Source organism: Mycteria americana, chromosome 3, assembly GCF_035582795.1.
Source record: "Mycteria americana isolate JAX WOST 10 ecotype Jacksonville Zoo and Gardens chromosome 3, USCA_MyAme_1.0, whole genome shotgun sequence".
NCBI lineage: Eukaryota > Metazoa > Chordata > Aves > Ciconiiformes > Ciconiidae > Mycteria > Mycteria americana.
In genome coordinates, this window is record NC_134367.1 from 88,143,856 (window position 1) to 88,159,767 (window position 15,912).

Here is a 15,912-nt window from a genome sequence, read left to right on the forward strand (position 1 = left end):
ATACTATCATGTAGATATACTATAGACACTGCAAAAAGTCAAGAAAGTGGAAAAGACACAAAAAGAACTGCCTCAAAAAAACCCAAACAGAACAAAAAACAAAACAAACAAACAAAAAACAAAGCCAGCCCCCAAATTTTACGACTATTAGAGCAGAGATTAACAAGGACACACAAAATAGTAAAGCTAGCAGGGAAAAACATTCCCATACTCCAAAGGCTTTCTTGATGCTCCGAGAAAATTACTTTCTGAGAAAGTGGTTGGAGGATTACTAGAACTTTTACCAAAACAATGGACTGCAAGACCCGATAGCATTTTGTGAAAAGACACAGCAAGTGGTCAGACAGCTAAACAGAAACCATCTCTGGAAATGACAGAACATTTGAAAAACTGATGATAGCAGTGGATGATCATCTGGCCCACTTGTAGCTAAGCATACAGGAAAGAAGAATATGGAGGAGTTGATTTTAGTGACAAGGTCTTTGAAAGGCTTCTCAAAAAACTGCACAAGCTTCTAAACTAAATTCTTTAACCAAAATCCTATCCATGTTGGAAAAAGGAGAAAACTGATTTAAGGGTTGGGCTGTTGCCTTAAAAGACAGAGGAACAGCACAGCTGAGGCTTTGTCCTAAATTAATTGTGGGCAAATACAGTGGGATCAACAGAAAAGGTCTTCCACTCATTTTACCAAGCTTAAAAAAAGTCCATTGAATAAAGGATCACAAGATAGACTATTCATTGCCCTGAGTGGTATGAGGCTCCTGCCTATGAAAAAGTGAAGTCAAGAGTCTCACAATAAACTCTGCAAATCAATGGTTTTAAAATAAAAAATGTTGCTGAGAAAGAATTGGTTATCTCACTCTGGAGACTGATGGACAGAACTGCCAGTCCAATGGCCAAAAGCTTCAAAGCAAATATACATGCAAATCAGACTGACAATCTGTCCAGCTAATTTTGACCTAACAGGCACACAAAACAGGTGTCTGGAGAGCAACATTGCTCCTCACCACAGGTCTGCAACTGATTTATACTTACATAAACTATTTTCGTGGGATGACCCTGGTCAGAAGACAAACACCCATACAGCCGCTCACTCACTTCCCCCTCAGTGGCACATGGGAGAGAATAGGAAGAACAAAGCAAGGAAACTTGTGGATCAAATAAAGACAGCTTAACAGGTGAAGGAAAGAGGGGACATCCCACCCCCAAACCACCAAGTGACTCAAAGAAAATCACCTACTACCTCCCAAACACAGACCGATGCCCAGACAGTCTTTGAGCAACAACGACCATGGAAGTCACTCACGCCCCCCGCCTCCTTCTTCCTCTACCTCCAGTTCTTACTGCTGAGTATAACATCATATGGTATGGAATACCCCTCTGGTCAATTTGAGTAAGCCATCCCGGCTGTATTCCCTCCCAACCTCTTTCCCACCCTAGCCTACCCAATTTGAGGGGCAAGTAAGAAACAAAGAAGGCCTTTGTGCTGTGCAAGCACTGTTCAGCAATAGCCAAAACATTAGTGCATTATCGACACTGTTTTAGCCATCCGTCCAAACACAGTACTGTACAGTACTGTGAAGAAAATTAACTACATCCCAGTTGGACACAGTGCAACTATTTTGCAACAAAGTTGACTGTCATGCCAGGAGACAGGAAAAAGGGAGCAACTTGGATAACATGGACAGCTTCATGTACTTGCAAGGTCTTAACATGAGAGAGAAAGTTGCTACCTGCCTGAAGCCATCATAGATAGAGTTGATGTTAACTCAAAAGACACTATGGAGAAGTAAATGATTAAAATCAGATATAACTTAACACATGAACATTCTCAGCTTTGCTCTTTGTACCCAAAACAGTGCTTGCTTTTGAAATGAAATGTTTCTAATGGTTGCCTAGAGTCAGCTGGTAAGATGACATCAATGGCTGTAATTAGGAAACAAGAGTGAGAAAGAGCTGATCAATAAGGTAGCAAAAAACCCAAACCAAAAACAAAGGAGCTTGACTTCTCTGGACAGATCTTCCGGATGAAGATGATCATCTGCTTGTAAGGCTGTGTTTTTCAGGCTAGCAGGAAGTGACTGGACAGTGGAACAGCGGTTGAGTAGCAAATTTAAAAACACTGTACAGTGAAGCATGAAACAAAACAAGAATATACTGTGTGCCTGGTGCATACAGTCATTATACTGCACTGGCAGAGGAAGAAGGGAATAATATGCATTTATAGTAATTTAGATTAATACCCACATTTTTGCAGTGTGGCTGAAAGCTACTGTTCAGAAATTTAATGTCGGGTAATGAATAACTTAATGAACTTATTACCGGTCAAGCTGAACTGAAGGCACAGCTTAAAGTTCATTAATGGCTTAATCATCTAATGATTTTAAGGCATCAAGTTAGTTCCAAGAGGTAATTAAGGCCTGGGTATCCTTCCTGGCCAAAGTCTTTGCTGCTGCAGCACACATACAGCCTCAGTAGTTTCAGCTGTGTTTCACTTGTTGCTGTGTTCCACTTGTTTACACAACCGAAAGATACGGCCTTGATGAGATTGAGAGTGACCTCAGCTTGACCTGTCAGGAGAAAAAAAAACCAACAAAACACCACTTTTGAAAAACTAAGGGCTGAGGAATATATGTAGAGAATCCCACGCAACACAGAATGAAGTCTTAATCTCTCCCTTTTTTCCTCTGGGAAACGGCTCTTCGGGTGACAAAACCAATACCCCACCACCACCACCACAGCAGCCCTGATGCTATTTGCTTACCTGCAAAACACTAAGAACATGCTTTCCCAGGTGATGCACAAAACTCTGCAGAGCAATGGCCAACTCCTCTCTCTGAAATTTTACAACTAAATCTACTCTGAAAATTTACAACTAAATCTAAAACACTACTGCTTTACATTATTGACTCACACATCTAGTGCATTCCTGAAGAGGCTGTTTAATTCTACTGTTAAGAATTACTGGATTTCAAAATGCAGGGAAAGGAAAACCATATCTGAACACAAAGAATGACTTGCAAAATATTACTTACCAAATATGTATCAGCCAGGTTGAATGCTTATTTTTGCCAGATCAAAAGTGTTGACTGGAGCTAGGAAAAGTAAACAATTTTCACCTGTATATAAAATAGGGGTCACAAAGTACCCCTAAACCAGAAAATTCATCAGGAACAAAAAACCAGATAAAGTATAGGAAGATTCTGCCCTGACAACATATAAAAACTATACTAAACATAGGAGTGTACTAAACAGCAAGAGTAGTATCCAGCAGTGCTCTCCACGTTACATTTGTTGAGTGCCGTGACCTCTTTTCAGCCTCATCTGGATAGATTTAGCAGGAACAGACCCCAATAACTCACAGAAGGAGTTCAAGAATCTACAAGTTCAGACACCTGAATAGTGAGAACATGGTTGGAGCCACCTCCACATTGCAGCTGGTTGCTGCACACTCATTGCTTTACAGCACAGAGAAGCTTGTCCCAAAAAGCATCACTGTGTCCTCAGACACACATCTCTTCTTGAATGAAGAATCTGAAAGATCCAATGCTCAGATGTAATCGTTAAATCAGTTAAGATCCTTTGTATATTATACAAAACACTTCCTACCTTGATAATTCTTTTTTGGGGGGAGAGTGGGAAATGTAACTATTTCCATTATTTACAAGGATTACACATAACATTTCTGTAGCCAACAGAATAAAACTTCCTGAATATATAAATTTCTTTAAGATAGTATCAGCTATTGAATCTGCTATAAATAATTCGACCACTAACTGGAAACAAAGCTACAGCATGTCCACATAGTTTACAGGAACTATTAAAAACCATGAATCAGCCTAGACCGAGTCACAAATTTCTTTCCACAGATCTAAATCTTTGATTTTTTTTTTTTGCTTTATTTAGTCTTTACAATCAAATAAATTACCTTCGGATTATTTTCTGATCTCTTAATATTTGGAGGTAGTTGTTGACACCTCTTTTACATTCTGTCTGTATCTTTCTTTAGGGCTACTTTATCGTTGCTTTGAGGAACCTAAAGCTTTTCCAAATAACGGATTGCAACTATGAGAAGCACATCTTTTCATCTCTCTTCCTAGGGCCACATTCAACAGCAGATGCAATATAGTCTAAAATGACCTCTAAATTTCCCTTCTCTGTAATTAAAAACAAATAAACAAACAAACCTACAGATTGGGTTTGCTCTCAGTCTCAAAACAAAGTTCATTCCTTCATGAAAAACAGTCTCTCTGAAAAGGAAGTTATACTTGGATATACTCCCCTTGGAAATCTCTTCTGACCACTTTTCAGTAGGCTACTTTCAAAGCTTTATTGAGCCCTCTGAACACTGGAGAACCTCCAGCTAATTCAGTCCTGATTTGAGAAGAAAACTGAATATATATGTGTACAAAAAAAAAAAAACCAACCAAACCAACAGACCCTCCCCAACCCAAGGACCAAAGCTTCAAGCCATAAAGTGAAATTCTAAGATCTATTATGCAAATATAAGCCCTACTTTGTTTTCCTGAAGAGCTTATTTTTTTGCTTATATGATAGGTATATCTAAATTAGTATTTTAGGTTGCTTCAAGAGCGTACTTTTGTAAATATGCAAGTCTCCTGACTATCCCTGTGTTGTACTGGATCCCAACAAGCTGGGAACAAACCCTTTCAAGACAGGTAACTATTTATTAATATTCCAGAAAAAAAGTGACAGCAAGTTAAAAAAAAAAAAAAATCTCACCTCTCTTCTGATGCTAGGAACCCCAAGATGATACAGCATTGGATGGACCTCTGGTCAGGGCATGGCACAATGCATTGACCTTCATCATGGTGAGGCTGACCCATTCTACGTTCACTTGCATTCTTATAAGGTCTTGCTTACAATACAGATTCATCTATCACTGATAGCAATCAAGTCTGGAATATGGACTTAGCTTTGAAGAGCACCTTGGTGGTAGACCCTAATATTCTTATCTCATTAATAAACCAACAGTTCCTGGGAACAGGTACATATAATATTTGCACACTGCTAGCTACTTGCACACTAAGTAGCTAGCAGTCACACTGTATTCATGATAGGGAGGCATACACCTGGATTTGCTATCAGATTACTAACTCCTTCTACAATAGTCTTCTGGGCCAGCCACCATAATCCCCACTTAAGTTTGTTTCACAGAGTAATCTAGGAATATGCAGCTGGATTTACCTGGATTAAACCCACATGTGCACTTCAGGAGTGCAACTAATACTCAAAAACTGCTAATAGGTGTTCAGTCAATGGAACCAGACTAGAGCTAGTCCTATTTAAACCTCCCAAATGTGTACAGCATGGACACTCAGCCTTAGCACCACATATTTTGCTTTGAAGATTTGCTTATATCGCTCTGTAGTATTTGCTATTGTAGACATAGTCTGTGCAAGTGTCAGGGACAGATGAAAACTGAGGCCAGGGTGTCTCATCTTACAGATACTTGCAATAAAGACAGACAAGCCAAAAAGTGAAATATAGTGGCTAGGACACCAATCTAGGAGTCAGAGAACTAATTTAAATGCAAAACCAACAAACTGAGCAAGACAAATTGCCATTCTGTGCCTTTATTTCACCTCCTTAGCCTTCATGACAAACCCTGTCTCTCGCTGCATTTGCACACTGCACTGCATAAAGGGCCCTAATCTCGGTACAGAACACTGATCCCTATTATTATATAGTACGCTGTTAAAGATGTAAAGGTGACCTCCAGCGTTCTCTACATGCTCTTAGACAAATAATTTCATTTCTGTGGGATTAGGATACATCCATATTGTATTCATAAAGTATGAGTGTGTCACACAGTGAGCCTGGAACCTAACCAACTTTGCCCCTATAATCTGTGAAGCCAGTCCAAGACACTGAATACTCATTCATGAGGTAACCACACAGCCAAGTCTCTGCATCTTCACTGCTACCAGAACTGCAAAATAGATGATAGATGCCTACATGTCTTCAAACGTGGAGCGAGTTCACCACATGTTGACTACTCAGTTTGAACCAAAACAACCTTTTCAGTTGGATAAAAAACACAAAACAACTTCACCAGAATAAACAGATGGTCCAATGTTATACTTCACATTTTCCAACCACTGAATACATATTAAATATTATATAAAGTGGCTATTACAGTCTCCTGAGCCAAGGGGATTTTCTTACTGTGGAGATAAAATGAATCATCTGAAACTGTTTATTCGGATTCTCCTTCTATCCAAAGTAAGGACATGGTTTTCATACTTTTCTACATATATTTGTAACATTATCCTTTGGACATCTGTCACAACATGGCCAAATCTGTAGCTATGTAAAACACGGTTAAACTCTGTGTTATACACACATATATTTTACATGCATTTAAAAAAAATTACAAAGGTATAATTATATCCTTAAAAAAAGGGGAAGAAAGAGGAAGCCTGTAACCTGAAGTAGTCTGAAGGCATTACTAAATGAGAAAAGAATGGTTGGTTTTGTTTTAACTTGCATATGTGCCTGCACAGAGGTGGAAAACAAATCGCTGTTCTTCAAGGAAAAGAATCAAAACAAAAACGGACCAGCCACAAAAGTTAAAAACAAACCTTGCTGTAATAGAAGTTTAACAAGCATGAACATAAAATAGGTGTTGTCTGATATACTTTGTAAGCAAAGCATACTTGTTGCAATCTATCACCCAAGACAGTCAATCATTCTATGAATTACTGTATTCATACTTTTTTACCTAGCCTCCATCTTATTTAGACAAAACCTACAATTGCTGATGGATAACAATACACTTTTACCAATAAAGTTGCTTTTCCAGCATCTATCTTACTGAAGAATGTTGACCCAATGACTCTGATTTTCTGAAAAACAGAAACAATAGAATTATCTGGCTGAAGAATAGGAGTGCAGCCATCACAATGGTTCTTCAAATATAGCCTGGTTTATACTGTCCCTCACCTACTGCACAACAACTGCCTATTATTCTGCAGCACTCCAAGTCTATAGGCACTGAAAACATCAGGACCCCAGGTGGCAAGCAGTGCAGAACCTAAACAGGTTCTAAATCACCTGACTAGCTCAAGGTAGGTGTTAGGAAGAGGTGGTAGGAAGGCAGGACAGTTAATCTTTGTGACTTGTTTTTATTTTATTTTTAAAATAATGAACTAGTGCGTGCTTGCTTCCGCATACAGACTCACAGAAGTGTAGAAGTATTTAAAACTATATGCCCTACTTGCATCAAAATTTATTTTTTGATGGAAAAAAGATAATGTTCATTTTCTGCAAAAACATCATGTAATTATGTGAGGTTTCTGGTTTACAGCCTTATGTAAAACACAGCTTTCTGTTATTATAGAGTGTTTCCTTTTACTAGAGGGGAGAAAAGGTATACTATAAGTATAGGGTTACCCATTCATGTTTAAACAGAAAGGACAAAAAAACCAACAAACCACAACACCCCACACCAAAAACCCCAACCCCTCAAGTAGCTGTAATACAATACACTTATAAAGAAAAGGTCTCTATTTAAAACTATGCCAGACTAAAGGACTTTAAAACAAGTCAGTATCTGTGCTGAATATACTCTTAAAAATGAAGCACAGCCTAAAGCCCTCAAAACAAGGGTTTCACAGTAATCAGCACTACATAAGCCATCCACGTTTCTTCCTGCAGAGCTTAAAATTGAGAATTTTAAGGCCTTGATCGCAAGTTCATTGGCATTAACAGAGAGTTTTCAATGGCTTTGGGTTATGACCCAGAGAAATAAACAGGCAGACAGGAAGATAAGGCAAGCTGGCAGAAAAACACATTAACAGTAAGGGTGAGCTTACTTTATGTTCTGAGAAACAGTTTGCATACCTGCGTTATTTCAAAATCCTAATACAATTATACTGCAGGCTACATCTGTGTACAAGAGGCAGCACCCTCTTTGAACTGAACTTCTTTAGCTTATTTCAAGATAAAACAGTAAAACCAAGCACTAAAATAATAATAAATGTATTAATAACCCACAGGGACTTGGTAAATTTGTAAGCAAATAACATTATTTCATCATTTTTATATGAACTGTAATGAAAAAGACGAGATACATCAGTCATAATTCTGGACAGCAAAAATGCAAGAGTAGTAAGTTCTAAATATTTTCTTACCAGAAGCCACTGTTTTCATTCTTTATCCTGATGCTTAAAATATAACTTCATCCACAATTAAGTATTACACTTAGTTACAGTTAATGCAGTCCAGAGGCATAAGCATGGACTATGTGACTCTTAATCTTCCTTTCAGTCTTGTTTTTTGTGATTTACTTAAGAGAGGGACATATTTCATGGGCATGCTTCCAGTGATCCAATTATGAAACATATATTGTTGTAAGAGTTGATAGCAAGTGTAGACACTATCTTATTACATCATTTTTCTTTTTCCCAGCATTTCCCAGCAAAGCAACCTTTACATTCCTAGAAAAAGTTATATAAAATACACCTATTACATGTATTTTTGTTAAGTGATCTTTCACCAGTGCAATAGCTATTAGTTAATAGGTCTTTGTGCCACATTGTTTGCATATGTAGGCAACAATTTTATAAAATACATCCTTTCATTAAGTTACATAGAAATGTAACCAAACATGTTAGTACCTATCTGTCAAAGACTGTTTAAGTAATTACTCCAGTAACTTCAGAAAAATGAAATGAGGTGGTAATTAGTTTTGGTTTTTTATAGATTTGTTCAAGCATAAACACGGTTTTGTACTTGATCTTTCAGAGTCTCCCGTAAGATCCTCATAGGGAATCTGATGAAGTATGGGCTGGATGAGCAGACAGTGAGGTGGACTGAAAACGGCTGAAGGGCCAGGCCCAGAGGGTGCTGATGACACAGCGTCAGCTCATGATCAGTGACACAGAGTCTAGTTGGAGGCCAGTAATTAGTGATGTGCCCCAGGGACAGATACTGGGTCCAGTCCTGTTCAACAGCTTCATTAATGATCTGGATGATGGGGCAGAGACTTCAGCAAGACTGCAGATGATACAAAACTGGGAGGAGTGGCTGATACGCCTGAGGGTTGTGCAGCCATCCAGAGAGACCTCGACAGGCTGGAGAAATGGGCTGACAGGAACCTCATGAATTTCAACAAAGGGCAGTGCAAAGTCCTGCACCTAGAGAGGAACAACCTCACCAGTACATGTACTGGTACATGCTGGGAGCACTCAGCTGGAAAGCAGCTTTGCAGAAGAGGCCCTGGGCATCCTGGTGGACACCAAGTTGAACATGAGCCAGCAATGTGCCCTTGTGGCAAAAAAGGCCAACAGTATCCTGGGCTACATGAGAAGGAGCATTGCCAGCAGGTCAAGGGAGGCGATCTTTCCCCTCTACTCTGCACTGGTGAGGCCACACGTGGAGTAGTGTGTCCAGTTTGGGGCTCTCCAGTACAAGAGAGATATGGAGCTACTGGAGAAAGTCAAGCAAAGGGACATTAAGATGGTTAAGGGACTGGAGCATCTTTCCTATGAGGAAAAGTTGAGAGAGCTGGGACTGTTCAGCCTGGAGAAGAGAACGTTGCGGGGGGGGGGGGGGGGCAAGCTCATCAATGTGTACAAATCTCTGAAGGCAGGGTGTAAAGAAGATGGAGCCAGGCTCTTCTCAGTGGTGTTCAGTGACAGGACCAGAGGCAATGGGCACAAACTGAAATGCAGGAGGTTCCATCTGAACATCAGGAAACACTTTTTTCTGCGAGGGTGACTGAGCACCGGCACAGGTTGCCCAGAGAGGTTGTGGAGTCTCCATCCTTGGAGATATTCAAAAGCCGTCTGGATATGGTCCTGGGCAGCCTGCTCTAGGTGGTGCTGCTTGAGCAAGGGGGTTGGACAAGATGACCTCCAGAGGTCCCTTCCAACCTCAACCATTCTGTGATTCCTTGAAGGCACAGCAGTGAGTTTACCTGCAGGACCTTTCTTCCCAAACCTGCCTTGAGCTTCTTTCCTCCCTGATCCAAGTTTTCTAGGTTTTCCTTATGCTCTTCTTCAGGTATTTCTGTGAAAGATAGCTAGCAAAAGCTAGTCTATTTTACACTGTATATTCTGAAAGCAGAACCCACATACAGAGCTTGACTATGTTCAGTATTTTCCTAATCTGATACTAAAATAGAGAACAGCTCAGAGGTTAGGGTTTTTTTCCCCTCAAGCATGAGAAAGAACAAGAATTACAATGTTCCTGGATTCTTCCATTTGTGGAGGATTCTACTTTTAAAAACAGGAGTTGCATGAAGTTGTTCTCAATAGTTAGAGCAAGCAGATCAGGCTGGCTCAGTTTACAGTTTTTCATTTTTACATCATCTTTTCCATCCAATATTATGAAGACCATACACCATGGAAGCAATTTGTAGAACATCTGCTGTGTCTGCAGATCCACATTTCTTGACATAATTCTTTTATTCCAGTGTCTCCAATAACATCTTGCACTGTTTATCCAGATATTTGAGGATAAGCCTCCTAACTTGCTGTGAGAAGCTATGGCCACACAAAGTAGGCAAGTAGTAATAAATGCTATAAAAGTTATTGCAATGCGTGTGTCATGTGTGCCTATGTTTTAATAGGTGCACTCCTTAAAGGAGCCAGGTAAGAAGCACTTTATATGGGAAATGAAGTGACTGGTAAGTAACATTAGGAATTTGTTTAATCAAAGTTTAATCAAAAAAGTCAGGAAGTTTAATCAAAAAAGTCCAATAACACATGCCTCAAAGTCTCACCCTTCCTGAGAGGAAACAATACCTAAATCAGTATGCTAGAAGACTGAAGACAAAATATCTGAAGTTGCGTAAAGTCATATTAAGGTTCTCTGAAGCAGATTTTATTATTAATTGTTCATCTTAATATTGCCTTTCAAAACCAGGACCCAGACTGTCCTTGAGTTCAAATTCACCTTGCAGCCAAACAAATGCCCTTGTTCAGACAAACAAAGTTTAAGAAGGAGCTCTAGCAAAATGCTAACATGTAATATGATAGCATTTAAGCTTCCACCTGTCAAAAACATGATGATATGCTTCAGTTTGCTCTTGGCCCCATATTCGGCAAGGCAGTGAGGACACAACTTCTAAATTCAAGAACTTCCAAGCAAGTCGGAGCCCTACCTTGGAAGCAAGAAAGGCAGGTCTACAGAAATAACCTAGTCTTGTCATTTTGGGAAATATTTTCTCTGTAATGCTTTGGATTTGGGTAAGTAGAATTTTACTTTCTGAAAGCCACCTGGATAATGGTTAATGTTGATATTGACATGGAACCAACAGGTAATTGAAGTAATCTGTCCTCAAATATAATTGTATATTGCAATAGCCTGCAGCCATCTAGGTTCCTACTCTGAAAGAGACAGAGACCTACAAAGAATACTCTGTCAGAGGCCATGATTAATTCAAACATCCCTAAAGATGCTATTTTGCTTTGCATTTCAACCAACCCAAGTATATCAACCATCAAAAGGGAGGTTTCTGATCAGTTCCCCTCCTCACATTCCTGCTCCTTCCTCTACATCAAGTTTGGCTCACCCTGCAGCAACATGATTGCTAGATCAGCTCACCTACCTGAAAGAAAGTTAGCAATTTCATTGGAGAAGAATGGCAACTAAATTTCCTGTAAAAATCAGCAAGTTGATCAGCTTAGCCTCTGGCCACATGATCACTAGCAGCAACACAAGGAAGATGGCAGACCCTGCAACCCAGGAAGCTGGGCATAATTTCTCAATATCAACCTGCCACTGGACCAGATGAGACACACATAGAATTGCATCTAAAATTGCCAGTGTACCATCTATTCGGGAGAGCTGAAATGAAAAATGTTATAGTATCATTTATCTAAAGTATTCATATGGTTCACAACTTGCGCATATGTATATTTTATCATCTTCACTGGATATATCCTCACAACTGTTAAAAAAAGCTGAGTAATGCTATTAGCCCATTATACATGCAGAGAAATGAGTTGCAGCAAGAGTATGATATCTTGCCCAAGGTCACATGGAAAACAAACCCTGTTTTCACTCTATCTTTAAAAGGAGTAGTAAGTCAAACACCATCCTGAGATCTTATTGCCTGTCTATGCCCAAAACATTTCTTTAGGTTAGGCCCAACTTTAGGAGACAATCTAGAAACTGAATATAAACTCATAATGAAGTGAAAATTCAGCATTTCCTCAGCTCAGCTCCATCGCTCTTTCAAAGAGTAGCCATTTTCCTGGAGCCAGGCAAACTTCAAGGAAGTTAAGCTAAACTAACTTTGCAATAGAAGAAACTTCTGGCAGATGAGGAAACTTAGTCAACATCTTCAGTCTCAAAGTGGCACTGCTACTGTTTTACTGTATACTCCTCTAATATAAAAAAATTAGTCACAAATATGGTCTCAAATCTCTTAATCAGAGTAACAGTCAGTCTAACTGCAGACAGCTTGACTTGGGAGTCATCCTGTGAAGGCAATAGCCAGGTGCGCTAAAGAGCAGGTACAGGGGAGGAATTTACATCCACTTCTTTCTTAGAGTTGGGAATGGCGAACATTTCCCACAGTCAAAATGAGACCAAGCTCAGGAATCAGCCACTGAGAGGCCAAATGGTCAAACTTTTCATACTTCAAGAGGGAAGGCAGGAAGTGAGGAAGATGATGTGGATATACCTTGGATTTACCAAGAGCAAATTGTATTTGACTAACCTGAATGCCTTCTGCATGAGATGACTGTGGACCCTGGACTAGAGGAAAGCAGAACATATTGCATATGTTGACATTAGCAAGGCTTCTGACAGTCTCCCATATAATCCTTACAGAGAAATTGGCAAGATGTGCACAGAATAATCGTATAAAATGGGTTGGAAACTGGATGACCCATTGGGCTAAAAGGGTTGTGGTCAGCATACAGAGTCCAAATGGTGGCCAGATACTACATGAGCATCTCAGGGATTGCTACCAGGGTCAGTCCTGTTTAATGTCTCATTAATGACCTGGATAATTGGACAGAGCGACTTGCAGCACACTCATGGGCAACACAAGGCTACTATTCAGACAGAGTTCAACAGTCTCAAGAAATGGGCTGCCAGGAGCCCTGTGAAGGTCAAAGGCAAATGTCAAGTCCCACACTGGGGAGGGGACCAATATAACTACTGAAGAATGAGCATCCTTTTGAATAAGTAATAAAACTAGTCCACAGCAAAAGCAAATGGATTAACTAGCTGGCATTGATAAAGGGTTACACAGACAGTCATGCAAAAGACAATGCTAGCTTGTCTAGAAATCCAGAGCAACAAAAATATGACAACTTTTCAGCTAGATCCTTAGCTAAAGAATATAGGGATTTCATTTTTCCTCTAAGAGTAAAAAAGGGTGTGGTGCTGAAAAAAGTTAAAACCAAAGATCCTTAAAATCACATCAAATCAAATCAACTAACCAAAAACAAAGGCAGCTCCAAAACAGGTTTTCCAAGTGGTATATAACTTCTCTTGAGGTCTATTAAAACAAGGTATCTGCCATTGCCTCTAGAAAAGGAAAGAAAACAAATTAGTCCTGTGTTTGAGATCCCAAGAGATAAGAAAAAATGAAAAGGCAAGTGTAAAATCAACAGCTCCATCCCCTCAAAACTGAATACATAGGGGAAAAGCAGCTTTTTAAGAGTGTTAGATAACTTTCTGCATACAGTTTGAGCTTTAAGTAACACCTTCTCCTCCCCTTGAAATTAGTCCGTATTGGGTTTTCCATTAGGATGTATACCCGGGCAATTCAGGATTGAGAAACTGAAAGAACCATTATTATTTCAAGTGCCCACCAGTCCAATGCTTTTTATCTGCAACTGGAAATTAGATTTATTGTCATGGTTTCAGCTGGGATAGAGTTAATTTTCTTCCTAGTAGCTGGTATAGTGCTGTGTTTTGGATTTAGGATGAGAATAATGTTGATAACACACTGATGTTTTAGTTGTTGCTAAGTTGGTGTTTACACTGGTCAAGGCCTTTTCAGCTTCCCCTGCTCTGCCAGGTGCACAAGAAGCTGGGAGGGGGCACAGCCAAGAGAGTTGATCCAAACTGGCCACAGGGCTATTCCATACCATACAACTTCATGCTCAGTATAGAAACTGGGGGGAGTTGGCCAGGGGGTAGCAATCGCTGCTCAAGGACGGGCTGGGTGTGGGTCAGCGGGTGGTAAGCGGTTGCATCACTTGTGTTTTCTTGGGTTTTGTTCCTCTCTCGCTCTCTTGTTGTTTTCCTTCTCATTACAATTTATTTATTTTGAGTGTGCGTGTTCCAATTATTAAACTGTTCTTATCTCAACCCACGAGTTTTCTTACTTTTGCTCTTTCAATTCTCTCCCTCATCCCACCAAGGGGGGAGGGTGAGCGAGCGGCTGTGTGGTACTTAATTGCCGACTGGGGCTAAACCACAACAGCCCTTTTTTGGTGCCCAACATGGGGCATGAAGGGTTTGAGATAATAACAGATTAACCAGAGCATATTAAGGAATTTAGATCTGTTAATAGTTGCGGGCCACGATATTGATTCATCTGTTCTCGATATTGGTTTACCTGATCTGCACCATGCTCTTTTTTTTTGCTGTACATGTTAAAGATCGGTGTTGGTTTTTGCAGTTTGCTGTGCTCTGCAGTGATTAGTGATGTTTTGCCTGGGAGGTTTGTTATTAAAACAGTGACCTTGAGTTTACTTCAGTATCTAAGTTTCGTACTGAAACCATTACTGTATGTCGGGTACAACCTTATGGAGACAATTAGCAATTATACTGCTTCCTCTAAGAGGTTTTTTATGAAGGAAATACAAAATGGCACCTTCCCTACCATCTTCTACAATGTTTCCTCCTTTGTTACAATAACTTTTCAGTATCTTGAATGTCCTTGAGTAGTTAAGATACCTCTATTGGTATTGCTTGGGAATATTGTTTCGGTTTTGTCTAAGGTTAGTAAGCAATTTAAGAATATCATCCAGAGATCTGCCCCAAGGCCGGATAGTTAGGAGTGGCAGGGTGTGTGGGATAGCATGGGCAAATGCCTAGGATGGTGGGCATCTCCAGTGTTTTGGATCTTCACCCCTGATCAAGTGCAGAATCCTGAAAAATTAGTAGAATATTTGGAAAAAGTATGTTGTCACCCTGACAATTCTAAGGAGATACAAATCACTGCAATGTGCTGCAGCCTGTCCCATGCCTACCGAGCCCTCTTCAACACTCTTTAGAGCCCTCAAGGATCTGGTGACAAAAGGACAGACACGGTGCCTACTCCAGCCCCCGCTGCGACAGGCACTGCGGCTACTCCAGCCCCCCTGCGACAGGCACTGCAGTTGAACCAGGGAACCAACCTGTGTCAGTATCAGTCACCCACATACACAAGAAGAAATCTTGGAAGCGAAAGTCAGCTCGTTTAGAAAGGGAAGATGAAAAAACAGGGCCATCACAAGGAGAGGAGGAGGAAGAACTCGTGGATGAGACGGAAACCACCCGATCCCTATCCCTGAGTGAGCTGTGAGATACGTGAAAGGATTTCAGCCATCACCCACGCGAGCACGTTGTCACCTGGCTTCTCCGATGCTGGGATAGCAGGGCCAGTAGCCTGGAATTAGAAGGTAAGGAGGCCAAGCAGCTGGGATCCCTTTCTAGGCAAGGGGGCATTGACAAAGCGATTGGAAAAGGGGCACCAGTCCTCAGCCTCTGGAGGCGACTCCTGTCAGCTATGAAGGAAAGCTATCCCTTCAAGGAAGATGTTATAGATCGCCCTGGGAAATGGACCACCATGGAGAGAGGTATCTAGTACCTGAGGGAATTAGCCGTGCTGGAGGTGATTTATGGTGACCTGGACAACCAGCAGTCACCCAAAGATCCAGATGAAGTCAAGTGCATACGACCCATGTGGCGGAAGTCGGCACGGAGCGCACCAGC

At 40.5% G+C, this 15,912-nt stretch overlaps 1 protein-coding gene across 4 annotated transcripts in view; it reads right to left on the reverse strand.

The window, feature by feature from the left end:
* Positions 1 to 15,912, reverse strand: part of PLD5 (phospholipase D family member 5) — a 188,217-nt gene that overhangs the window by 153,688 nt on the left and 18,617 nt on the right. The gene's annotated exons all lie outside the window — the stretch shown is intronic.